This window comes from Nannospalax galili, unplaced genomic scaffold (assembly GCF_000622305.1).
Source record: "Nannospalax galili isolate Female #2095 unplaced genomic scaffold, S.galili_v1.0 scaffold103, whole genome shotgun sequence".
Lineage (NCBI taxonomy): Eukaryota > Metazoa > Chordata > Mammalia > Rodentia > Spalacidae > Nannospalax > Nannospalax galili.
The window spans coordinates 3,782,489-3,810,207 of NW_008352136.1; the positions used below are offsets into that span (position 1 = coordinate 3,782,489).

At 46.1% G+C, this 27,719-nt stretch overlaps 2 long non-coding RNA genes across 3 annotated transcripts in view; one reads left to right on the forward strand and one right to left on the reverse strand.

The window, feature by feature from the left end:
- LOC115066953 overlaps window positions 1-27,719 on the forward strand; it is a 166,462-nt gene that overhangs the window by 56,290 nt on the left and 82,453 nt on the right. The gene's annotated exons all lie outside the window — the stretch shown is intronic.
- LOC115066952 lies at window positions 4,412-8,027 on the reverse strand. 2 transcript variants are annotated; one of them, XR_003846392.1, is made up of 4 exons: window positions 7,886-8,027; window positions 6,180-6,298; window positions 5,874-6,025; window positions 4,412-4,795 (listed from the first exon to the last, which is right to left on the reverse strand). It is a non-coding gene; the product is annotated as an uncharacterized LOC115066952 (long non-coding RNA). The 2 variants fall into 2 exon arrangements; XR_003846391.1 differs by having other exon boundaries at window positions 5,680-6,025.

Here is a 27,719-nt window from a genome sequence, read left to right on the forward strand (position 1 = left end):
GCTCTAGGAGAGCGGGAGAGTTGTACACCCAGTGGCAGTTGTTTGGATGATGTTTGGGTTGTTGGTCAAGTGAGGCCTCTGCATCGAACTTGCTTTGAAATTAGGCCTTGATCCAAAAGGATAATTCATTGTCTAAATGCACCTGAGTCTGGTCATGTTCCAGCTAGTTTTAACCAGATGAATCTTCCTCTCAATGCCGTGTTCTCACCCCCCATCTCTTCCTGCACTGCTGTTATTTATATATTTAACATGCAAATACAGACATGTGGCATATATATATCAGCACTGCACTTCTGGTTATTTATATATTTAACACGCAAATACAGACACGTGGCATATATATCTCAGCATTCCAACCTCTCGATTTGTTTGAACCTAATCTGTGCATCTTGATTAGAGAAAGCCCCTCACAGCTGCCCATTCAGCTGGTCAGAAAGCACTTGGCATTTGCTGCTTCTCCTGCCTCTGCATCACTGATGTCTGGTGACCATTGTTAAGTTCTCATTCTCTGGACCTCTGTGATGTAGCCAGTGATTTAAAGAGAACTCAAACCGAATGGATTGACAGTGATAACATCCCCACCCCTCAGCTTCAGGTCTGTTTACACAGAAGACAGTGGTTTGTATCGTCCAGGTTGCTGTAAAATCTGCTGCTGAAGAGCAAGGAGCCGGGAGCAAGCAGGATTGTTTTTTTTTTTAAATCATCAATGTGATCAGTAATCAAAAGATTGTTAAGAGCAAGCCAGAGCAGTTGAGCCGCAGTGCTCCTTGTAACAGCTATTCCAATACTCATTAAGTAAAAGGTACTTACTTCTCTGAGCCCCTGAGCTATCAAATCTTGGATCCTTTTCCTTGAAAATTCATTCAATAGTTATATATGCAGAGAGAAAGCAGGAGGAAGGAAGAAGAAGAGGAGGAAGGAGGGAGGAGGAGAGAGGAGGAGGAAGAACGAGGAGGAAGAAGGGAGAGGGAGGAGGAGAGAGGAGGAGGAGAGAGGAGGAGGAAGAACGAGGAGGAAGAAGGGAGAGGGAGGAGGAGAGAGGAGGAGGAGAGGGAACAGGAAGAGGAGGAGGAGGAAGAGGAAGATTATAAATAGAATATAAAAGGCTTGATTTTTGAATTAAGTCCATTTGTTCAGCACATCTTTCAACACATACACAATTATCTACATGGAATTAAAAAAACACATTCTGTGTTTTGAGGCTTGTCGACAAGCTTTAGTTTCATACTTATTTTTGAGACATGTCTCAAGCAGGTCTAGCCTTGACTAGCCATGCAGACTAGAATGACTTTGGACTTCTCCTGCTTCCTGTCAATAAACACTGCTGTTACAGGTGTGCCACCACACTCTGTTTCTTACTTTTTTTTCTCAGACAGGATCTTCCTGTGTCCTCAGCTGGCCTGGAAGTCACTTTGTAGACCAGGCTGGCCTGGATCTCGCAGGAATCTGCCTGGCTCTATCTGGCTCTGCACAGTTTCTTCTTTAAATATAATATTCCAAATAGCGTTCTCACATGCCCAGGACAGAGTGCATAGAAACGGGGCTTAATCGGTCAGCCCGTGGTGGTGCGCACCTGTAATCCCAGCACTTGGAGGTGGCAGGCAGGAGGACCAGGAGTTTGGGGTCATTCAGAACTGCATGGTGTATGTAAGGCCAGCCCACACTATGTGAGACCCTGTCTCAAAACCCGAAACTAAAAACGGGGCTTAATGATGTTTCTTTTTGGAAAATTGGAGGATATTTATTTTCTGGCATAATAGCAGGACAGCCTGGTGACACACGGGGGTTGCGGGGGCATTGTCTCCCCTTTGGTGGCCTGCCTGACTGGGAGACTGGCTTTCCATCAGTGCCTAGCGTAATAAGAGCGCGTCATTCTGCATGTTGCCTGTGAAAACTCAAAGCATTGAGTGAGACTCACTTCCTTAGCATTATGAAATTGAAAAATTATGCTAAACCATCTTAATTCAGCGATTGTCCTGTGTGTAGGAAAATGTAAGAAAGAGTATTTGAAGGGAATTAAGAGAAAATTCTGTGATGAGGGAACCAGCTGCTGACTTCACACAGCAGATCAGAGCAAAACCCTCCCCAAGGAAGGGGTGCCTATACTGAGAGTCAAGTGACCGGAAAGACCAGGCCAGGTGAGGGCACGGGGGAGGGCGGCTCAGAGCCTTGAAGCTGTGGAAGAGTGGGAAGGAGGTGTGCATGGCTTGAGCACACTCCACCTTAGCTCCTGCTCTTGTCCTCTACTTCCTAGACAACCATTCATCTCTGATGCTCCACACTCACAGGGATGGCACCTCCTCAGAGCTCAGACACCCCCACCTCACCTTCATACAAGGCAGCACGTGGATGAGTGGGTATGTGATTAGGAGTAAAAGTCTTTTTTTAAAAAATATGTTATTACTTTTATTTTATGTGCATGTGTGTACTGCCTGCCTTGTAGGTAAGTGCACCCATGTTGTCCAATGCCCACGGAGCACAGAAGAGGCTGTTGGATCCCCTGGGACTGGAGTTATGGACAGTTGTTAGCTGCCATGTGGGTGCTGGGATTCAAACCCTGGTCTTCTGCAAGAACAGCCAGTGTTCTTAACCGCTGAGCCATCTCTCCAGCCCCATAAAAGTCTTATTAAAGCTGTTCACACCTAGGTGTAAAAGAATTGCTGCCTGATGCACTTCAAGGAAAGAGGAAAATTATTAGAACTAGTTTCTTTTAACCAGTTAGCCTCAGTAGAGTTTTGGCTTGATGTCACTCAAATACCCAACATCAACCTATCCAATACATTTCTTATTGCACTCTAGGAAGTATAGTGTCACGTAGACTGCTCTGGTGGGAGCACATGACTGGTCGTTCCTCCTCACATTGGTGATTTGTTGTTGTTCTCAGTGTCTGCCTTCTGTTTTCATAGTTTGACCAAAGCTGCATGAGGACAGGAGACATGCCGAGTCCCATGTTATTGGTATTATGTGGTATCTGGTGGGCTGTACCTGTTCTGTTAATAGCTGCAGAATGACATGTACTGAATCAAGTCATACTGAAACAAAAACATGGCATATCAGTTGGTGGCAGAGGCAGGCGGATCTTTGTGAGTTCGAGGCCAACCTGGTCTACATAGTGAGTTCTAGGACAGCTGGGGCTACAAGGAGACCCTGTCTCAAAAAGAAAAGAAAAAAAAAAAGGCATATCAAAGAAATTTCCAACATTGTTTTCCCCAAACACAGCAAACCTTCATTTTTCAGACCAAAAGTTTCCTACTACACATTAAAATCAAGCAACAAGATTATAAAATACGTAAATACAAATCTACATGATCAATCAGAATCTGAAAGGAGGCTGGGTGTGGTGGCTCACACCTTTAGTCCCAGCACTCAGGAAGCAGAGGCAGGTGGATCTCCGTGAGATCAAGGTCAGCCTGGTCTATATAAGTTCCAGGCCAGTTAGGGCTACAAGGAGACCCTGTCTCAAAAAACAAACCACAAACCACACACACACACATACACACACACCACACACAAAGAGACACACACACAGACACACCACACACAAACAGACACACACACCACACAGACACACACACACAGACACACAGACACACACACACACACACACCACACACAGAGACACACACAGACACACCACACACAAACACACACACACACACCACACATAGACACACACACACAGAGACACAGACACACAGACACACACACACACACCACACACAAAGAGACACACACACACAGACACACCACACACAAACACACACACACACACACACACACACACACACACACACACACACAGCAAGAGAACCGAAAGAACAACAAAACAAAACAAACCAATAACATCAACAATGAAAACCAAATCAAAATCTCAAAGGAGGGCTTGGTCATCTGGATTTAAAAACAGTCTTTCTAGGTCACTAATATACAGGACGTCGATCTGACCTAAAAGCCCGTGAAGTGAAGAGGTTAACGTACCAAGCTGGTTTCTTAGGGAAATGAGAATAGCAGTTATTAGATTCTGTAGTGTCTCTACAAGGTAGAGTTCTCCAGAAAGAAGAGATTCATGATGGCCTAAGCTTAGGTGAGCATGTAGAGCAATCTGGGCAGAGGCTTTAGGTGGAAGCTCAAGTCGTGTGTGACCAGAAAAGGAAGAAAGGGATGGGCACCTTTCAGTATAATGAGCTGTTTGGTGCTCATTTTTAAAGTACCCAGAGAGCACTGAGTGACAAGTTGCTGGCTGGCATCTTTGCACTGATAGAAACCAGTATATCTGGGAAATAACAGGGAGAGATCTGGAAGGCAGATTTTATTTTTGTATTCATCTTTAAGAAAAAAAAGGTTGACCTGGAAAATTACACCCCATTTTGCTCAAGAGCTTACTACTGCCGACAGAGTCACAGAATACTGGTTGAGTCACCCGTTTTATTTCAGCAAACATCTAGAGTTAGTACCAGCTGTGTACAGCAAGAGCCAGCTTTCTGTTCCCAAGTCTAGCGTCTTACGTTTGGAAGGAGGGGATGCTGGTTCGTACTTTCTCGTGGTCCTTGTCAGGAGATTTTAAGCTAACAGATGCTTATGCTTCATATCAGCTGTCCAGACTGGACTCTGTCAGTTGGATGCCTCACTAATTATGTGATATTCAAGTTCATGGCTGAAGAAGTTCTTTTGGAACAAATTCAAAGAGCACTAAATGAAAACAGATGAGCCTCATCTTCTGTTACTGTGGAGCTTGGTGATGGTTTAATGTGAAGTGTTCCCATGCATTTGGACACTTGGCTCCCAGTTGGTGGCCCTGTGGGGAGGTGAAGAGCCCTTAGGAGGTGGGGACTTGATGGAGGAAGTGCGTCACTGGGAGCAGGCCTTATGAATTGCAGCCTAGCTCCCACTTCCTGTCTTGGTCGGTCTCTCTCTCTCTCTCTCTCTCTCTCTCTCTCTCTTTTTCCACCTTGTGGCTTTGTGAGGAAATCTAGCCACCAGCTCCTGTTGCTTTACAAAGCTAAGTTGATCCTGGCTGCTGTACTTTCCCTGACTGTATCCCCTTAAACTATGAGGCAAAATGACCTCTTCCTCCCTTAAGTTGTGTTTTGTCAGTATCTGGTCACAGCAGCGAGGGAAATACGTAACACACTATCATTCTGCTTGGTGATTACTGAATACCCTAGGTTCACTTGTATTGTTTCCTAAATATGATTTGCTTTTCTGTAAGGATGTTAGCCAGTGACTTCAGACACCCCAGGCTTTCTAAAGACTTTTAAAAAGAACAGTAAAATAAATTGGCCATAATCCCATCTGGGTGCAAAGTGACGCCCCTTCCTGTGTCAAGACAGTAGGAAATGGCCGGGATGGTGACTAGAGAAGACATAAAAGAACAAAAAGGTGGCGTCCACACCCCTGGAGCCCGGCCGGGCTTCTTTTTGTCACCGCCCTTCACTGGTTTGTTGTGCATTCGTGACTTTTTTATGCTGAAGGACCAAGGCGTCCCATGAGCCTTTCTCCCGCTTCTGTTCTTGGTCAAGAACAAACCTTCCTTCCCTTCTGAACTGGAGTTCAGTCTGATTGATTCTTTACATGGTTCCACAAGGACCAGCTTGGGCTCAAAGTTGGCAACAGAGTCACTCTCTAGGGAATCTGATGTCTCTCCGACATCCAGGAGAGGTGGATGCAAGCCTTGCTCACCTTTCCCTGTTACCTGCAGCTGCGGCTCTTTCACACAAGTGTGGGTGAAAGGCAGGAGTTCTTTCCTGTCTCATCTCCACCTCATGGGATGGAGGCTCCAGGACAGGCACGCACCACAGAGAATTCTAGGACTTCAAGTGTTCATGATGGTGTGATGACACATTGAGGAGACTCGGGACTTCTGTACAACTCACCCACTGAGTACCAAGCTCCTGAAGTGGGGGGTCACTCAGAAGTGCACCATCACTCCGTGTCAGTGTTAGATGTGACTCGGAGATTTGCCAGTACTGTCCCCAGAAGCCTATAGTATTCTCTGCTCTGCCAGAAGCCTGAGGGACAGAAGTTGCTGGAAGGAAGCAGATTTGTTCAGGGACAATGCCTGGAAGACCTCTTTGTCTCTAATCTCCACCTTTAGGGGCTCAGAGTGGAAAGAGGTTTTCAGGGACACAGCATTACAGTGAGGTGAGGGTGGGCAATCTCCAGGATGGGCAAGCACTTACTTAGAGGCATTTCCTCTTCTTGAAGCCATCAGGATCTCAACCTGCATTTTCTTTGAAGACAAACCAGTTTATATGAAGACAAGGCAAAGGTGGGCAGAGAGCGTCGGGGGGAACGGATTCTGTGGAAAGGGGAGGCGAAGGTAAATAAAGGATGAGGGGAAGCTTGGGAGGAGAGACAGGAACTGTAGCTCTAAGTTCTCTGAAAGAACCAGCTTAGTAAGTTTGAGGCTGTGGACATTTTTCTGCCTTTATGTTTACAGAATAATATGGTTTCCGCCCACACAGTTCCCTTCTCCACTGCCAGCCTCCCATTTCCTTGGGATGTAGAGTGACATTTCTCCTGAATGGAGGTGGGGACCGGCACTTTTGGAATGGAAGGTCTTGATGGGATGAGATATGGCCAACTTCAAGAACGAGCACCACAGTCCCCCTGCAGTTAGTTAGCACAGACCCAAGGAATGGCTACGCTCCAGCAACACGATTAGGGAGTGACAGAAAGCCAAAGGGGGAGGGGCGGGGGGGAGTCAGGGGCAGTTTCCAGTGAACGCCTGCTGCTGAGGATTCATAACACTACGAAGTCTGCTCCCAAAAGAATTCACTTACTTGCAGCAGTATAGACAGCTTCAAGCCTGAGGTTGCTCTCAAATACACTTGTACTGAAAGCAAATAAGCTCTTGAGGGACTTTGGAAACACAGGAAAACAGGCAGGTAGGAAAAGATCTCTTGGGCTAACACCAAATTTCCAGTTTTGACCTTGGGAATTAGCCTCTCCAGAAACCAAAATTTGGTAGGATTAGGCCATAAAGCAGTTTATGTTCTAAACTAAGCACTATTGAAATCAGTTGAATGATCAGTCCTGGATTGGTTGAGATCAGTAGCTGGATGTTATATGAGAAAGAGGCCATCAAAGGGCGTGTAGCTCAAACTGGTGTCACCTCAGAGAATTGTGGCTCACAGAGAAATGTGGCATGCCATTAACTGCACCAACATCATGTGTTGGGAGTAGAAAAAAGAAGAGAAGGGAGGGGAGAGAGGAGGGGAGGGGAGAGAGGAGGGGAGGGGACAAGAGGGGAGGGGAGAGAGGAGATACTTAAATAATGACTGAAACTGAAGTTTATTTAAAATATTAATTTATAGATCCAGGAAGTTCAAGGAAGTCCAAGTAAGCTAATATAAAGAGAGAGATGGCTCAGTGGTTAAGAGCACTACACTCAAAAATACATATATACATACATACATACATGAGTAATTTTTCAAAGAATAAGGGCAAGGGGCTGGAGAGATGGCTCAGTGGTTAAGAGCACTGGCTATTTTTGCAGAGGACTTGTTCGATTCTCAGCACCCACAAGGTAGATAATAACTGTCCAGCGCCCTCTTCTGACCTCCAGGGGCATTGCCCAACCCAGGTGCATGTACATACATGCACGCAATACACTCATACACATAAAATACAAACATTAAAAAAATTCATAACTACAAAGAACTACAAATAGAAAGGTCACAGCCGAAATCCTGAAAGCGAAGGATAGGAAGCGAGTCTTGAAAGCAACAAGAACAGAAGGACTTTTCCCTCCCAAGGGAGCTCCAGCAAGTTTAGCTGACATATCAGTTGCCACGAGGTGTTTGAAAGCAGTGGGACAGCATATGTACAATGACTGATGAAAACTAAAACCACCTTCTAAGAGTCCTGCATCCCCCAGAGTTACCTGTACAAAACGAATGTGGAAATCAAGACATATCCAGATTTAAAAACAAGACCAAGCAAGGAAAACCTGATCAGCCGTGCTGCCAGCGGAGTTGTCTTGCAGTGAGCGCTCAAGTAAATGCTTCAGGCTGAGAACAAGCTAAGTCAGGTGCCAACTGGAAGCCACATGATGGGGCTGGGGAGATGGCTCAGAGGGTAAAGTGCATGTCATGTAATCATGAGGATCTGAGTTTGACTTCTCAGCACCCACGTAAAAGGCTGAGCTCAGCAGCATTTGCCTCTGACTCCAGCACAAGCAGATCCCAGGGCCTCGCTAGCCAGGCACCTTGCCAAAACAGCCACCTCCAGGGTCAGTGAGAAACCTAGCCTGAGAAAAGAAGGTGGAGAAGGAGTTGAGAAAGACATCCTGAGGACACCCCTGGCCTCCAGACGCACCTTGTGCACGCACAGACGCACACACACAAGCACACACCAGTAAAAGAAATTACATTATTAAAAAAGACAAATTTCACCAGGTGTGGTGGCCCACGCCTTTAGCCCCAGAACTCAGGAGGCAGAGGCAGGCGGATCTCTGTGAGTTCAAGGCCAGCCTGGTCTACATAGTGAGTTCCAGGACAGCTGGGGCTACAGGGAGACCTTGTCTCAAAAAAACCAACAACAAAAAAGACAAATTTCTTCTTCCCTTAACTGATTTAAGGCATAACTATGTAAAATAATATATATAATTTATTTTGGAGCTTGGAGCATAGTAATGTGTTTGCCAATTTATTACAGAGATGTAATTAATACTCCGACACAACAGAGATGCGTGGGAACAAAGCCACATTGGGCTAAGGGGGCAATCCCATGTAGTGACTAAAATTGGCAAACATAATAAAAGGTTGATATGATAAAAGTGTAAGTTAGATTGTGCTTGGCACTGATTTCGCTGTTTCTTTAAAGACAATGATCATATAAATTGTTGTAGCAATGTAACTGAGTTTGTTAAATCTATGTGATATGTATAACATGAATAACGGAGAGCTAGGATAAAGCTAGTATGTTCTGAAGCAGTTTTGGAGTGACTGAAGGAGTTGCTTTTTAAAAAAATAATAAAATGATTCAATGAAATAAAAATACTGCATTAGAAAATGTTCACTTACTGCAAAAAAGTGATAACATAAGGATAAAGTGTTAAAAAATAAAACCCAACAAGCCCCAAGAATCACCTTCCCAGAGGTGAAATTCCAGGTGTGCACTACATGCAGTCTGGGGGAGCCCTCTCTCTCCCTAGTCTTGATTTTCTTTCTTTTTCTGACAGGGTTTCACATAACCCCAGCGTACCTTGAAATTGCTATATAGAAAGGGAGGACCCTGAGCTGCTGATCCTTCTGCCTCCTGAATGCGAGGATTACAGGTCTGCACCACCATGCCTGGTTTATGAAGAGCTGGGGATTGAACCCTGGGATTTGTGCATGCTACGCAAACACTCTACCCATTAGGCCACATTGCCAGTGTCACAGACACCAATCTGAGTCTGGACGGTATGTGCTAGAGTTTCCAGACTCTTTACAGTGAATTCTGCAGAGACACATCGACAGTCGCAGGAGAGAAGATAATTTATTAAGGGAGAGACACACAGCAGCTTGGAGGCTGTGCCAGGCCTCACCTGTGGCCTGGCTCCAAGAGGGAGAGAAGGTGTAAAGGGGCGGAGGCAAGGGACAGTGACTTTTTATGGGTCATTAACATCACACCTGCGTCTTCCAGGCTCATGTACCGTGGGGCTTGGAGCATGCTCCTCGGGGTGAATGATGCTCAGAGTGAGGCCTTCCAGTCTTTGCTCTGCTTTCAAACGCTGGACCCTCTGCCACTACTTCCTGTTCTCCTGCCTCACCAGCTCCCACCTTAGTTCGCGGCTCCCTTTTGGACTCCTGGTTTCTGCTGTGTGTTCAGCCTGTGAGAGCAGCCCTGGTGAGACCCTCAGAAGAGCGTTATTTGACACTGATTACACTTGAGCTGTGGGTCACAGTGCTGCCCTTCGGCTGCCCCTCTCCCGCTTTGCACAACTGCTTCCTCCTCTTGGTCCTTTACCCTTCAGAGTTGGGATCAGCAGCCGGCTTCATTGTCCCTGGGCCCCACTCTCCCTGTGATTTCTGTGTCTTATAAACTCCCCTACTGTTCAGTTATCCTCAAGCTACCCAATTAATGTGCCATCTGGATTTTGCCAGGACTGACGGACATAGAGGGAATGGTAGTTTGGGACAGTGTCTGATGGGAATCGGGGAGACAGGAGCAGACATTTGGGCCTTTGAGTCTGGAATCCAGGAGAGAGGGGCGGAAGAAGGAATTTAGGAATCATTCTCAAGAAGATACTTGCAACCAGCAGACCCCAAAGGGGAGCTCACTGAGGGAACAAGACCTGAGCTGTGGCCCCTCTCATGTCAGAGGCTGAGGACAGAGACGTCTGAGCTGCCAAAGGAGGTTCGGGGGAGAGGCAGGAGAGGTGGAGGAAAAGGAAGCAGCTGTGCTCTGGAAGTCAGCAGAGGACTGTACATCAGAAGACCGCTTAGCACTGCGAAAGGACCGGTGCAGCTGGGACGCAGAACTTGCACTGAAGTTAGCGATGGGAGGGCCATGTTGATGTGACAAGCACATTCAAGGTGGAGAAAGCTAATAAAGGTTGTTTAGAGTGAGTCAAGACAGAACTAGGGAAAGCAAGTATGAGCCAGCCTTGAATTTCGCAGTGTCTGGAGAGGAAAGAGAGCGTTTGCCTTTGAGTGTGAGTGTGAGTGTGAGGATGGGAAGAGTAAGAGCTGTACGCTGACACAATTTGGAAAGAAAAAGAATGCAGTTGAGAAATGAGGGAATTCCTGGAGGAATAGTGCAGGGTGGGGCCTTTGAGGAAGTGAGGTATGGTCCAGAGAGGGGCCGAGTGCAGGTTGAGCTACAGAAGCCAAGAGGGAGAGGAAGGGTAAGAACTGTGTTTCTCCTGTGACTCTGTTTTCTGAAGAGGCTGAGAGGGAGGTGCTGGAAGATGAAGAAGCTGTCAGTGGTTACAGTGACAGAAACCAGGAAAGGGCTAAGGAAACGCCTGAACGCCTGCAGATCTGGGAGCATCGCCGTGCGTTATAGGGGCCGTGCTGGTCAGAAGATGCAGACCTGGAGTGAGCAGGCGATTTATTCAAAGAGGGTCTGAAGTCTTACTAAGCACGAGACAAGTCCCTGACACAAAGCAGTTTAAGGGGAGAGAGGATTATTCTGGGTGACAATTTGAGGCGAAGCACCCCATTATGGTGGAAAAGGCAGGCATGGTGGGAAAGGCATGGAGTCAGGCAGTTCTCAACTGTGGCAACAGGAACACAGGCTGCTAGGTCACATGTCAGAGGATCAGGAAGCAGAGAAGGGTCAACAGGAAGTAAGGCCAAGTTACAACCCTCAAGACACTTCCCCCAACTTCTTCCCAATGACCCACTTCCCTCAGTGAGGAACCCCCCTAAAGGTTCCCAAAGGTTCTAGAACCTTCCAGAACACTGCACCTTGTGGGGACCAGTTGTTCAAACACGTGAGTATAGGGGGATGTTTTACGTCTAAACCACAACAGCCAAGTGGGGCAGAGCAGGTTATTTAACTTCTCTGAACTTTGGTTTCTTCACGAAACAGGACACCAATAATACTGAAGACTGCTGTAAGCATGCCCGGTACATTCCGGGGAGTGGTAAACACACAGTAAAGCCTGCTAGAATTACTGCTACGTGGGCTATGAAGATTCCCAAAGTACAAGTTCAGTCTTGACCACAGGCCACGCATCTCCATTGCAGATGGTTCAGTTCAGCTCAGCCCGTGTCTTTGTCTTTGTGTCCCATCGTTTCGCTTGTTGGGCATTATTCTGAAAACAAAAAGCAAAAGCCACCATTGCTTACGCAGGCGTTTTGCGTCTCCACAGGGCTTCATTTCCACTGTGGGGCCTTTGGGAAGCCCGGTACTGTTAGTGAGGGGGCTGCTGACAGTGCATCTGTTTGCTAAATTCTTGGCAATGGCCTCAAGGCCAGTAAGAATTGAGGTTCTTAGAGGAGTATAGCTTTGAAGTCATTCCTCTGTTTGCACACTGGCGGTCTAAAAATAGAACTCCGTGCACACCCAAATAACTTGGATGTCTGCTCAAACCTTACTTCTTTTATTCAATTGATTATACCTGATTAAGTGGTCCATATCACATTGCCATAGCCATTTACGGACATTACATTTACTTCAAAGACTTTGAAGTAATTTAAATTACAGGTAGCTTCTTGAGGAAATTGATATTATCTTTGCTGAGATTCATTTTAATTTGTTTCAGGAGAATTTATGTTTGGTTTTTGAGGCATGATTATCAGTTAATTTCACCATCTGATTCAGTTTTTTATCTTTCTTCATTCATGTTAGGATTTTTGTGCTTTGACAGGTGATTTTTTTTATATTGAACCCTGGACAGTTTGTCTATGATGCCGGGAAGCCAAATCTTATTTATTTGTTACAATTTTTAGAGGGGATTTCATATCGCATAGGCTACCCTTGCTGTGTAGATGAGGATGACCCCTGATCCTCCTGCCTCCAGCTCCCGAATGCTGGGATTACAGGTGAGCACCGCCACACCAGTTTGTATGGTGCTGGGGATCAAATCCCAAGGGTCACACAGATATGATGGGTCAGGACTCAGCAAAAGGTGCTACGTCCTCGGCTCTGAGTCTTTTTTGGATTTATCAGGCGCTCACCTGTTTGGGTGGTGCGGATGGCTCTCGCTGTCCTCCGTACTGTGCTTCAGTGACTGTTGGGTTTTCAGATACTCCGGCATGGCTCTGGTCAGCTTGCTCTGTCTGGCTCTGTGTGTTGGGGAGGAGGGGTTCTGTGATCTCTCCTAGTACTGCCTCCTGGATGAAGAGGCCTGGAAGGGCTGCAGTGGGATTTCCCTTCCTGGTGCTCCTGAGATACGCAAGAGAAAGATAATCTTGAGCCTGTAGTGACAGTTTCCTCAAGTCAGGAAATTTGCTGAAGCTTGATCAGCTGGCCATTTCAGTCTCCTGCCTGCACCCCAGTATCTCCAGACTCCAAATACAGCTTGAACTGTAAATCTTTCTCCCTGTTCTCCACAATAAATTTACAACTAAAACTTGCAAGAATAATTCAATTAATGAAAAAAAGTATAGGAGGGCTGGAGAGATGGCTCAGCAGTTAAGAACACTGGTGTTCTTGCAGGAGACCCGGGTTCGAATCCCAGCACCCACATGGCAGCTAACAACTGCCCGTAACTCCAGTTCCAGGGGATCCAACAGCCTCTTCTCTCCTCCGCAGGCGTTGCATGACACGGGTGCACTTACCTACACGCAGGCAATACATGCATACACATAAAAATAATAAATAAAAAGATATTTTTAAAAAATCTATAGGAAACATTTTTATTTATAATGTTTTCACACTAACAGAAAAGTTGAAGGAATAACACCAGTCACTCACGTGTCTCAATCTCAGTTAATCTTATGTCAGATAAAATACAGGAATTCCAGTGCCATGCCAGTGTTTTTAACTCTTTCACACTTCCTTGTCTGTGTGTGCGTGCACGAGCACACGTGGCAGGCCGAGCATAACCACTGCCATCGGGCCCCACGTTCAGTCTTCACATTTCCCTTTGCTAAACCATCTGAGGAATATTTAGAGAGTGAAAATGAAGAATGTTTGATATGAACATATGAAACAAGAGCGGCCTGTGTCGGCTTTCCTTAAAAACTTAAAAAATTATTATTATTTTTATTTTATGTGTATGCATGTATTGCCTGCATGTAGGTAAGTGCACCCATGTTGTGCAATGCCCGCAGAGGTCAGAAGAGGCTGTCAGATCCCCTGGGACTGGAGTTACGGACAGTTGTTAGCTGCCATATGGGTGCTGGGATTTGAACTCGGGTCTTCTGCAAGAACAACCAGTGTTCTTAACGGCTGAGCCATCTCTCCAGCCCCCTGTGTTAGCTTTCTTAAAATTAGCATTTGAAACTGCATTTTCCATTCGCTATTATATTGCACAATTCTTCTCCCTTGCCTGGACCCTAGACTTACTCAAAGCACACATAATGTATTTATTAAGAAAATGTCAAGTACTGGGTGTGGTGGCGCACGCCTTTAATCCCAGCACCAGGGAGGAGAGGCAGAGGCAGACAGATCTTTGTGAGATTGAGGCCAGCCTGGTGTACATAGAGAGTTCCAGGCTAGCTGGGGCTACAGGGAGACCCTGTCTCACTTCAGATTTCATGTCAGAAACCCGATGCAGTCATCAGTGAAGTAGCACCAAGAGGCCCCTGCGCACTGTCTCTGGAGAAACTTCCTTCTCTGGTATGAGAAGTCTTACCCCAATTCTCCCTGAATTGGACATATTCATCTTGGTACCTGTGGGTACAAGTCCAGGGGACGGGTGGTCCTCCCATAGTCAGGGACAGTTCAGGAAGTTGTTGCTTAATGGCTTTCATTATTATTTGTGTTATTTCTTGTGACTCAAGTTTCTCATCTGTAATGGAGTTAGACTCTACCCTGTGCATTTGTTATCAGGTATAAGAGAGTGTTGTGTGTGACACAGTGAACTAACAATCACCACGTTTCTCTCCACCATAATTCATTGGACTTTGGTCGAAGCCAGTTTTGTGCATTTCCTAACTACATAGCTAATGCTGACACCCTCTTGTTGCAACCTGCCAAGTTGTCTGTGAAGGCCGAGTGGAGGTGACAGTGATGAGGGCTCAGCTGTGTTCCCAAACCCCATCCCCACAGCCATGGGTCAGGGGGCCACCAGCTCATATAGTATGATAGAAAAAATTCTCCATCAGACACATGGTCTGTGTGTGTGTGTGTATGTGTGTAGGGGGCATCTGCATGCGCTAGAGATGAAAGGTGCTTATTATATAAAAGTGCTCCATATACACAAATGACTGTGCTGTCAGACTGCATCTTACTCAGGTGCTTATCAGATCAGTGAGCTCAGCTGGGTCAGCATGTCTTCACAAGAGTCTGCAGAAACAGGAAAAGATTCACAATCACAAATATGGAAATGTTGTAGAAAAATGTTAAATATGCAATTTAAAAAAATGTTTAAAGAATTAAAACTGTTTAGCTGTAAGATGGTGTGGGAAGACTGGGAGTATGATTTAGTGGTGGGAGTACTTGCCTTGCACAGAGTTTAGTCCTTATCGTTACAAAAGTAAGCAAAGAGTCTAAATAAAAGGAGGAGGAGAGGGAAAAAGAGGAGGAGGAAAGGGAGGTGGTGAGGCAGGAGGAGGGGGAAAGGGGGGAGGGAGGAAGGGTGGGAGGGAAGGAAAGCATGCATGCATGGTAACACACAACTGTAATTCCAGCACTCAGGAGGCAGACTCATGAGGCTCATGAGTTCAAAGCCAGCCTGGGCCATGTTGGAGAAAATCAAAGAATATGCTCTGGGATGTCTTGATTTGTTTTCAAGAATAAAACAGCATTTCATCAAGCATCCCAGTGTGCTGGCCAAAGGGGGAGAGAGAAGTGGTTTAAAGTGTAAACTTTATTTTGTATGAAGAACTTCTAGCAGATTTGCTGGAAGAGATTAGATCGGACTGCCAAGCTAAATTACAGAGTCTGGTAAAAGGCTTTGCCCTAAGATTTTGCAGCTAATCACCCGTCTTAGCCATTTTTAAGCTGGCTTCTTCTTGAACCAGGGGTTGCTGCTCAGATTTTACATGATGTCAGCCATTTTTTTTTCCTAGCTTTGAAATATAGCTAGAAAGTAGCAAGGGACCGCATGTGGAAGATGAGTTCCATGATCTAAACTCCGTCCAGTGATGACTGAAGAGTCACAGCACAGAGGGGAGTATTTTCGTGTGCTCTGGCTGTTACCCGAGCAGCATGAAGCTCATCCGTCAGCTTCTAACAGACAGTTCCAGGTCAGCCAGAGTGATGGGGATTTTCGCACTGATTACATTGAATTTGCATTTTCTGTTACAAAAGAAGACAGCTAACAGTTACTTACAGCATAAGTCAGTGTGTGCGACTGGACTGTGGCTAGGGAAGCACACCACAAACAGTTGTGAGATGAGTAGTTTCCAGTACGGAAGGGAATCTTCCCTTACTGAGCAGACTGGGTCTACTGGAGGAGCAGCTGGGGTTAGTGGCTCTCACTGGAGGTGGCCGCCTTCAGTGCTTGGCTGCTGGAATGCACTGGCTCCTCTCAGAACTCAGCACTTGGATAAACTTTGCCTCACCTCAGGTTCCAGAGCCTCTAACGATATTTCTAGGTTTTGTTCCTTCTGTTTTTTTCTAACACTTTTGCCTCAGTCCCCTAAGAATGTCCGTGAACCATTGCCCTGGGCTCAGTAACAATGGTCACAGCCTTATCCAGATTGTTTTGATACTTCCAAGAACATGTGCCACTGGTACTTTGATTGGTCTCTGTATTGTTTTAGCCCATGCGGACAGGTATTTGTAAACTGAATATTTGTTTTTCAGCCTGTCTCCAAAGAGGTCCATGAAGGGCTCAGATGACCACATAATCATGACAAAGAGATAAGTCAAAGCAAAAACCATGTGATTAAAATAAGGCAGAATTTGGGTGGGGAGATAGCTCAGATGGCAAAGTATTTTCTGCACAAGGATGAGGATCCGAGTTAAATATCCAGAGCTGCATAAAGAGCTGGATGTGGTGGTAGCCCTTATAATCCTATAAGCCCTGGGAAGACATTCCTAATTGAGTTCTAGACCAATGAGAGCCTATCTCAAAAAAAAAGGTGTATGGGTATCTGAGGAATGGACAGCCGAGGTTGACCTTTGGGTTCCACATGCACGTGTACACTTGTGCACAAGCACCCACCCACATACTGTACCCACATGAACATGCAGGCACACACACACACACAAATTTAAAAAAAAGATCAAAACTTCATCTCCCACATCAGTGAAGTCTTGAAGTGAAAGTCGTGGGATGGGAAGGGAGCTCCAGAGTTAGACAGGCCACAGACTCTGGCCCACCCTCTGCCCTGCTTAGCACATGGCCTCACGATCTGCTGGGCTGTAGCTGCGCCATTCTGAGCACAGTCCAGCAAGCAGTGTGGACTTGGAGAAGGAAGGATGGCAGATTCACCTCCCAGATTTTCCCAGAAACCCACGCAGGGTTTCTAATTGATTCTTATTGGCTAGAATATCGGCTGGAATCCATGGCCATCAGAAAGAGACGTTGGGAAACGTAGTTCTTCCTGGTGACGCTATGGCCTGTCAAAAGCCAGAATTCTATTATCATGGAGGAAAGATCAATAGCTGGAGAATCAAGCAATGACTGACGTGTCACAGAGCCCTGCTGCTGCTGTGATGAGACTTCCAACCCGTATCAGAGGTTAAAGCTGTCGGTGTGCCATGGGCGCTTTCCCTTCAGCAACTGCCCTGGGGGCTGTTTCAGGGCATCCTCATAAAATCACTGTGTAAACTAAGGAAGTACGTGCCACCGTTCTTTAACTAGTTCCATTTCATAGGTGATAGTACTGAAATAACATATTAAGGAATCTACGCAAGCCACACAGTTAGTTCGTAGCATTTGGCAGCCAGGAGTCAGGGGCTTGGGCTTAACTACTGTGAACTAGTTAAGGGCATTCATTGCCTTTTGTAGTATAAACCATGGTGGGACTCTTTATGGGTTATGGTGTTGCCTCTATACAGAGACTGAGAAAGAGAACAGAGACAGAGAGAGAAGAGAGAGGAGAGAGAGATCCTCTGTGTGAAGAAAACCAGTATCTCTTCCTTCATTTGGACGTGGTAGTTGGCAGGAGCTCTATGAACTGGCTGATGGTGACAGCCTCCCTCTACTACATCTTCCATTGTTAAGTGTTGACTTTGTCTGCTTAGTAGGAATGAGGTGTTTAAGGTCAGTAGCTGTAGTGAATTTTATTCTTTTGTGTGTGCATGTGTGTGTGGATGCACGTGGAGGCCAGTGGTCAATGTCAGACGTCTTCAACTTCTCTCCTTGTTTTGTGATACGGAGTCTCTCACTGAACCTGGAGCCTGCTGTTTTGGGTAGACTGACTGGCCAGTGAGCCCTGGGATCCTCCAGTCTCAGTATACCCAGATCTGGGATTACAGGCTCATACCAGCAAGCCCAGCCGAAGCTCTTTATTTATTATTTAATGTGTGGGTGTTTTTGCTTTATTGTTTGACACCATTACTACAGAGACATGAACAAACACCTACTCACCCAGATAGGGCACCAACACCACCAAAGTAAGGGTACCCTAAAGTCTAGCTTGGTGAACCAGTGAGTTGTATTGGGGTACTTACAGAAGTGTGGGTGAGGGATCACTAACAAGAACAGAAGTAACTCAGACAGTTCATCACCAAAGCCCAACATGAGTGACAATTCACGAATGCAGGAAATCTGGAGCTCACTGCAGTCTGCAGCAGCTCAGCAGGCTGGGAAGTGTCCTTTCCAGGCAGCTCAGTTGGACTTTGCCTCTTCCCCATTCCACTTGTCTGAGAGTGTCTCTCGGCAGTCCTTAGGGCTTAGGTATGTGAGGGAGGCACCTGGTGAAACTGGTCAATTTCAGGAACTTCCAGAAGATAGTGAGTTGTTTACTTCCTGAGCTCAGGGATGTCAGATCCCCTAGAACTGGAGTTATAGACAGTTGTTAGCTGTCATGCTGGTGCTGGGAATTGAACCTAGGTCCTCTGTAAGAGCAGACAGTACTCTTAACCACTGAGTCATCTCTCCAGCCCCTGAAGCACTTTATTTGTATAGCTGCTTAAGGCAGTACAAGTATTTCCAGATTCAGGATGATGCCATCAGTTCATTTGCCTGGGGAATGACTGTCCCATTGTGAAGCCTTGTTGTGCTGGGCACAGGACTGATGACAGGTTGTGTAGAAAATAAGATTAGGAGGATTTAAGGGGTTGATTTCAGTCTAGGGAAAGGTATTTTATTGTTTACACATGAAAAAAAAATTTCATCACTACACCATGACAAATGTTTGGCAAATTGGAAACTATACCTTAGTTCTACCAAGGGCCTAATTTATGGTCTCTTACCATAATTTCAAAGCTATCTGTGTTTTCTCTTTAAAAAAATAATTGTTAATCCCAGCATTTGGGATGCAGAGTCAGGCAGATCTCTGTGAGTTTAAGGCCAGGACAGGGCTACAGGGAGACCCTGTCTCAAAAAGACCAAAAAAAATTTGTGTTTTTGGAACTCAAGTTTTACATTTTTTCACATGAAACCAAACCTTCTCATCAAGGCCCTGTTACATAAATACTCCATCTCAGCTGACCCGAGAAAAGGTGTTCTTTTCAAATAACCGATGAAGGCCGAGAAGATTGAATGTCTGTGAAATTCATTATTACTTCAGCCTGCTCTGAAGAGGGATTTTCATGGCTCTTGGATTCCATAGATCATGCTAGAGGTTCCAGGAAGACTGGAAAGCAGATGAAATAGAGATACAGAGATAGCTTTTAAAAACTGAAATTTTCAAACATATTGAAAGAGTAGAGGTGATGCTACTACGGCCTTCCTCGTAACCCCACCCAGCCTCAACAGTCACCAACGCCCGACCGGTCTCATTTCACCCCCACCTCTACCCTCACCCCCTTCCTTTCCGTGCGGCATTATTCTGGAGTAAATCTCCAACATCATTTCGCTTACCTGTAGATAAAGCCATCTCCCACTATCCATGAGGATGAGCCTTGGGACAGGTATGGACAGCAAACTCCACAGAGGCTCAAGTCCTTTATATAAAATGGTGTAGTATTGGCCTAAAATCTGTGTAATCTTCTCATGACTTCAAATCATCTTTAGATTTCTTATAAACCCAATACAATGTAAATACTGTGTTTTTATACTGTATTATCTAGGGACTAGTGATGGGAAAATGTCTACACATGTTTAGTACAGGCGTTTTTATGAGTTTTTTCAATCTGTATTTGGTTGAATCCACAGATATGTAAGCCATGAGTCTATGCAAACTATAGATTTATTCTTTTTAAAAAAATCGTATTCCTGGGGCTGGAGAGATGGCTCATCAGTTAAGAGCACTGACTGCTCTTATAGAGGACCTGGGTTCAATTCCCAGTACCCACATAGCAATTAACCGTCCTTAACTCTAGTTACAGAGGAATTTGATGCATCTCTTCTGATCTCTAAGATATTGCACGACATGGATGCACTTACATGCAGGCAATACACACATACACATAAAATAAAAATAATATTTTTAAATGGTCATATTCCCAAGCACACAGTCACTCAGTGAGAAGCTGGTTGAGGAACTGTGAGGTTAGTGCACCTTGTCAGGACCCCAGCAGGCTCACACTGCACTCAGATGTATCGGTGTCCTTTTAAACATGTAGGTTCATTTTTGTTTTCTTTGTTTTGCAACTTGAAAAAAAAATGCTTTTGAAGAACTCATGATTTGTATTCCTGAGGTCATTGATTATGCTTCCCAGTCCCTTGCACTTGTGTAAATTAAGCAGGTTCAGGTTGGGCTTTTTTCCTTTATTTATTAGCATAGTGTGTAGGTCTATATATGGTTTGTGTGTATATATGTAGTGTGTATGTGTAGTGTGTGTGTATGTGTGGTGTGTATATGTAGTGTACGCATATATATGTATTGTGTTTGTGTAGTGTGTGTGTATGTGTGGTGTGTGTTTATATGTAGTGCGTGTATATGTGTGTGTGTATGTGTGTGTAGCTCAGACAACTGTTGGGAGTCAGTTCTCTCTTCCCACCATGGGTTTCAGGGGTGAAACTCAGGTCGTCATGCATGCACGGTAAGCACTTTTACCCACTGGACCATCTCATGGGCCCTAATTTTTTCTTTACAAGAACACTTTTCACATGGTGTTGCGTGCTTCCCCTCGTGCCACTTCAGGAGGGACAGGTGCTAAGTGAACTCTTGTTTTTTGGTTTTTACTGATTATTTTGTGAATTTCATACAATGTATTTTGGTATTTAGATCCCCACACCTATCTACACCACCCTCTTACTACCTCCCGCCCAATTTATGTGCTGTATTATATATAATACCCTTTGGTGTGGATCCATCCACTGGTACCTGGTTAACCTACCATCAATCCCACCCTCAAAAGAGATGGATGCTCCCCTTCCTAGCAGTATCAGTTGCCAGTAATCCTCAGGTGGAGTTGGGGTTTCTTACCTACTTCCCCATGTCTGTGCTGGGATTTTGTCTGGCTTGAGTTTACATGGTACTTGTGCATGCTATCGCCATTACTGTGAATTCATATGAGTAACTGCCCAGCTGTTTAGAAAAAAACTGTTCCTTGTGGTCATCCGCTACCTCTGGCTCTTACAGTCTTTCTGTTCTGTCTACCATAATGATCCCTGAGCCTTGGGAAGCAAAAGTTTGATACAGGTATCCTATTTAGGGATAAACACTGCAGCCTCTTAGTCTCTCCATGCTGGACAGCTGTAGTTCTGTGTTAGTCACCATCTGCTGTATAAAGAATCTTCTCTGGTGAGAGTTGAGAGATACATTAGAAGTCATTAGGAGTCAGTTTAATACTATATCTGTTAAACAGAAAATGGTATCGGACTCTCCTCTGTGCCCTGTGACCTGTCTAGCCACAGGTTCCTGTGGCTGATACCAACATCAGGTATGCGCTCTGTCTTATGAAGCAGACCTTAAATCTAATTAGAAAGTGATGGGTTACTCCCATAGTATCCCTGCCACATTGCAGCAGAGGACTCATCCTGTCAGGCCAGTTTTGGCTGAAGCATGCAGGACTCAAGGTTGATTAGTTTTCCCTTCAGTAGCACGCACAGCACCTTCCAGCACTATGAACACTGGCCGGTAGAGAGGAGGCTCTGAAGTCACACCAGCTTCATTTTTCCCTTTTTCCTACAGCCCCTGTGTGTGGTGTCTTCAGCAATAGTGTCCTACTGTGAAGTTCTGGTGGGAACCAAGAGCAGGGGCAATGGCCAGTGTTGTTTGAGGGTCTCTGGGACCGTTGGTCAACAGCTTCTAGAGAGGAAGTGCATTTGTAACATAGCTTTTATTTTGTTAGCCTATGGTGTCTAGTGTGCCCCTGCTATAAGGTGACACCTTTAAATTTCTTCTTATAATGTACTTGTATCTACTTTAAGAAGCTTCTATAGTGGTAAGTTTCCTGTGACTTTTCCTGTGTTAGCCCTCCCCATACCCCCTCTCTTCCCTGCCCTCCCCGTACCCCTCTCTTCCCTGCCCTCCCCGTACCCCTCTCTTCCCTGCCCTCCCGTATCCCGACTCCATCCAACCCTTCCTCCTCTTTTGTTCCTATTTCCCCTTATATCACTGTATTCTACCTCTCCTCCAATGACATACTCCCCCATGGCCTTTTATTACTTTCCTGGCTCTGGATTTTCCCATTTAAACATCCTATTTAAGAATTCAGAACTAGCACCCAGCTAGGAGAGAGAGCATGCAACTCTTTTCCTGGGACTGGGTGACCTTGTGGAGGACGATGGTTCCATCCATTCACCTACAGATTTCACAGTCTCATTTTTTTAAAGCTGAGTACCATCCTATTGTGTAAATGTATCACCTTTTCATTACACATTTATTAGTTGAGAGATACCTAGGCTGTTTCCATTTCCTGGTTATTGTGGAATGTGGATAAACAGATACCTCTGAGTAGGATACAGTCTTTTGGGGTATACCCAAGGGTAGAATGGCTGAATCCCATGGTAGATGGACTTCTAGTTTTTGACGAATCTGTGACTGATTTACGTAGTGGCAACACCAATTTTCACACCCATCAGCAGTGGGTAAGAGTTTCCCTTTCTCTATATCCACACCAGCATTTGTCATTTGTTTTGTGGATCTTAGCTATTCTGACTGGAGTAAAATGAAATCTTAAAAGTGGTTTTAATTTGCATTTCCCTGATGACTAAAGATGTTCAATGCTTTTTAAAGTATTTCTCAGTCGTTTAGGTGTTATCTTTTGAGAACTCCTGTTCATCTCCTTGCCCAAATTTTTCATGTGTTATTTGTTTTCTTTCTTTTGTTTTGAGACAGGGTCTCCCTGTAACCCCAGCTGACCTGGAACTCTCCGTGTAGACCAGGGTAGTCTCCATCTCACAGAGATCTCATTGCCTACCTCTGCCTCCTGAGCACTGGGATTAACTATGTGTGCCACCATATCTGGCCAATGTTTGGTTTTTTGAGTTCCTTTTATATCCTGGCTGTTAACCCTCTGGAGAGGTATAGCTGGTGAAGACTTTTTCCCATTCTCCTGGTTGCCTCTTCACTGGAATGATGGTCTTTTGCTCTACAGAAGCCTTTTCATTTCATGAGGTCACATTTGTCAGTTGTTGGACTAATGCCTGTGCCACAGGGGTCCTGTTCAGAAAGTCCTTCCCTGTGCCTGTAGATTCCAGTGTATTCCCTACTTTCTCCTCTGTCAGATTCAGGGTACTGGGTCTTACATTGAGATCCTTGATCCATTTGGAGTTGAGTTTTGTGTGTGGTGAGAGTGAGGGCTCTAGGTTCATTCTTCCATGTACCCTTATCCAGTTTGACCAGCACCATTTTGTTGATCATGACATCTATTCTCCAGTGTGTGTTTTTGGCCCTTTTGCCTAAAATCAGGTGGGTGTAAATAGGTGGGCTTGAATCTGGGTCCTCAATTCTCTTCTACTGATCAGTGTGCTGTTTTACGCCAATGCCATGCTGTTCTCGATCAGGCATGGTCATGCCCCCAGCAGTTCTTCTGTTGTTCGGGATTATAGTTGAGTCTTTTTGTGTTGTTAAGATTGACCTGTTCTTGTGGGATGCTGTCACCCTCATCTTTCCCTTGTATAATTCCCCATCAGCTTCCCCCTGACAGTCTTAGCCACTTACGATCATCACCAAAGCCAGCTATTCAAACTACCTAAATCAAATGGAGCTACTTCTGTTTTGCAAAGCGAAGATAGTTCTGGCCTATACATTCTTCTACTTTTACTGGTTGGAATTTTTATAAAGGATGGCTTTTCCACTCTCTCTTGTCTGCTTGTATGAAGAAGCCTTGATTCCTTCCCAATTTTCAGAGTGATGAGCTCATTCCTTACCATTGAGCAAAATTCACTGGTGAGCATTTCAAAATTAGCATTGTAGACGATCCTTGATTTTTAATGCATTTCTTCATTTCAAGTCTCCTGCTGCTGCTTTGCCTTTATCTGTCCAGATGACTGTAGGCAGGGAGGGCGTCAGGGAGGGCATCAAGGCAGACCCGGGGCCAGGGAGGGCGTCAGGGAGGGCATCAAGGCAGACCCGGGGCCAGGGAGGGCGTCAGGGAGGGCATCAAGGCAGACCCGGGGCAGGGAGGGCGTCAGGGAGGGCCATCAAGGCAGACCCGGGGCCAGGGAGGGCGTCAGGGAGGGCATCAAGGCAGACCCGGGGCCAGGGAGGGCGTCAGGGAGGGCATCAAGGCAGACCCGGGGCCAGGGAGGGCGTCAGGGAGGGCATCAAGGCAGACCCGGGGCCAGGGAGGGCGTCAGGGAGGGCATCAAGGCAGACCCGGGGCCAGGGAGGGCGTCAGGGAGGGCATCAAGGCAGACCCGGGGCAGGGAGGGCGTCAGGGAGGGCATCAAGGCAGAGCCAGGGGCAGGGAGGGCATCAGGGAGGGCATCAAGGCAGAGCCAGGGGCAGGGAGGGCATCAAGGCAGATCTGGGGCAGGGAGGGCATCAAGGCAGACTCTGAGACGGGGAGAACATCTTCAAGGCAGATCCTTAGTCCTTTTCCAGGGCTCCCCGCGGCAGCAAGGTGTTCCATGCCCCACCCTGCAGGCAAGCCTTTCTTGGAGGCTCCATTTAATAGCAAATGTATTTACAGCCCCAGAGTGTTTGTTGGACTGAACGTGGTTTCTAGATCTTTTCAGTGGTGGCAGGTAGAAGAGAAGTTGAGCTCATTATAGCATTTCTGATAGAGGTTTTAGCTATTGGAGTTTCATGTATCTGATTTGCGCTTCTATTTTTCCTGGCATTTCTATATTCTCTAATTGCCTCCAAATTCCAAAATCCTATATTGGGGGTTCTCTGGAGGTGATAAAGTCTCATCTTGTATAATCCAGGCTGGCGTCAAATTCTCTACATAGCCAAAAATGGCTTGAACTTGTGATTTCCGCTGCCTCCCCACCCCGAGTGCTAGGATTACAGGTGTGCACTACCACACTTGTTTTATATGGTGTTGGGAGTGAAACCCAGGCTTCATGCATGCTAGGCCAGCAACTCTGCCAATGAACTCGAGCCCTTGCTTGCTCTCCAAAGCACTCCTGACGGTCCGCCCCCCCCCCCACCATGCTCTCGTTTTCTTTGTTGGAGAGGCGATGGGAGGACCACAGTGGTTCCGTGCTTTCTGAAGCGTACCTGCCTTTCTCCCTGTGCTGTCATGACTCTGCTTCATCCTCTGCCCCTCCTCTGAGCCTCGTAGCTCTTGCTGTGGCTCTCACCAGCCCTGTGGCCTTGGGCAACTAATCTCTCTTCGCATTACTGCAGCTCTCTTATCGGCAGAGGAGAAGGGCCCCAAGCAGACCTGTGAGATCACGCACCTGTCACCTGTGTCCCCTTGCTGACTCTACCCCAGCCTCGCTGGTGAGTCGCTGCCTCTCCATGTTGTCTCAGACAGTTTTCATGAGAACGGAGTCCTGTTGGCTGCAGCTGCTTTGAGGTTTCTCTGAACCCTGCGTTCTTTCACACTTCAGAGAATTTGATGGAAGAGGCCTTTTCCTATACTAAAGACTAATGTCTTCCCCTGGGGAACTGGCAGCAATCAAATGCTGGGCGTGGTGTTTCATACCTGTAATCCAGTGCTCAGGAGGCTGAGGCAGGAGGGTTGCCCATGAGTTTGAAGCCAGTCTGGGCTGCATAGTGATTCTGAGGCCAGCCTGAACTAAGTGTACAGCCCTGTCTCAAAACAAGCAAAAATAAAGACAGTAACAAGAAATGGAAAGAGGAAATGAAAAAGAAATCTAATCTAAGCTCAGAACAGGAAAGTTTTGTCCAAAAGGTTAATATCAGGGTATAGGCTGTGTATTGTAAGATTTGACCACTTGGTATCACCAAAATAATAAATGATGCCATGCTAACAGGTAGTTTGGCAAATATTCTTAAGAGCTTTACAATTTGGAACAAGGGCTAGAGAGACAGCATCACACTTTTATATTCTCTCAGGCTTAAATTACACAGACCTCGATGTCTACTTCTAATGTTGAATCCACCACCTAGACCTTCACCTCCATCTGCCCCCTCGTGACCATCCCTTTGCCACCGCCTGGTTCAGGCCCTTGGCTTTTGGTGCCTGGAGTATTGCTGGATGGTTAGAATCAGCTCCTCTGAGTGATGGTTTTCGTTTGCTTTATCAGATACAGAGTGCTCATATTGGCCATGTGAAGGCAACAGGTTGTCATAGCACCTCCTTGGTAGAGACCCAAGCTCACTGTCCCCGTTCCACCAGCCTCTGAGGTTTGATACTGACTTTACTTCTCTATAGGAGCTTAATTCATTAAATACTACAGTCAGCAAGTTTTTATGGGGGAGCTGCCTGTGGCAGGATCTGTGATAACTAGATATGCAAGCGTAAATACCGCTGTCATCCCAGAGCTCATATTCACCTGGACTAGCCAGACAGCTATCAGAAGGGACACTCGGGTGAGGATACTACAGGAAGGAATACTCAGTTGCTACTCGCCTAATCCTAGAAGCCCCAAAACCTCCTTGAGAAGATGACATCTCATGTGAGCCCCGCAAAGCAAGTAGGTGTCGCTCCTCATTGGCTGAGTGTCTAAGAGATGCTCTGCAAGGATCAGCTTAAAATCAGCCTGCAGGAGGCTCCTCAGCATGCAGGTGACCGCACAGGTCTCTTCTGCTTCTGAGCTGCTCTAACATTCACCCATTTCATTCATTCTTTCAACAACTCTAGGTGTGTCCTAATAGATAGACCAGAAACAGTCCTGGCTCTGTGCTGGAGCAGAGAACTGTCCGTGCCTTGCTGCCTGCAGTGTGTGTTCAAGTGGGATGGGGCAGGCAGTGTCGGGAAGCAAATTGTTCTGTAATGTGTTATATGATGGTGAGTTCCATGAAATCAAAATAAATCACTGTGAGACACAGAGGTCAGGAGGTGATACTTTAGACAGAGAGCTTGCATGCTATGGTGACATTGAGCATGGAGATGCATCAAGTGTGGAAAACTGGAAGAGAGGTGACGTCAAGGGTCATGAGACCAGGCGTGTGTTTGAGGTCACGAGCATAGTGCTGATTCCCTGTGGAGGTTCATCTTCACTGTCCGCTTGGCTGGATTTAGAATCTCCGACTCTGGGCATGTCTCTGAGGTTTCTGGAGAGGTTGAACTGAGGTGGGAAGACTCACCTGCATGTGGAGGGCATCATCTCATGGACGGATCAATAAGGAGAAGGTGAGATGAGCTCCAGCACCGCTCTCTGTCTGCTTCCTGACCGTGGATGTCATGTGACCAGCTGCCTCACACCTCTGCTGCCCTGGCTTCCCTACCATGAGGGGCCGTAGCCTCTCAAGCCGTGCACTAAGGTAAACGCTTCCTCTGTGAAGTCGCTTTTTCACAGGTATTTGTTTACAGCATCAAGAAGAGTAACTAACGTAGTGTCACTCGTTCGAGTTCTCACTGTGTGTCACCTCCACTCGTGACTGGCTTTTCACATGGGTACAAAGCATCATCTTCCTCCCAAAGTTGTTTTGAGATTGTTGGAGGACAGGAACCATGACTTCATCCTCCCGGATTTGCTGCAGTTCGCCTCACCCCCAAGTTCTCTGGAATGGAGCCTACTTCTTTATGAGGCTGTCATGAGGGTCTCCTTTAAGATTTTTTTCATTGTTTATTTTTCATTTTGTGTG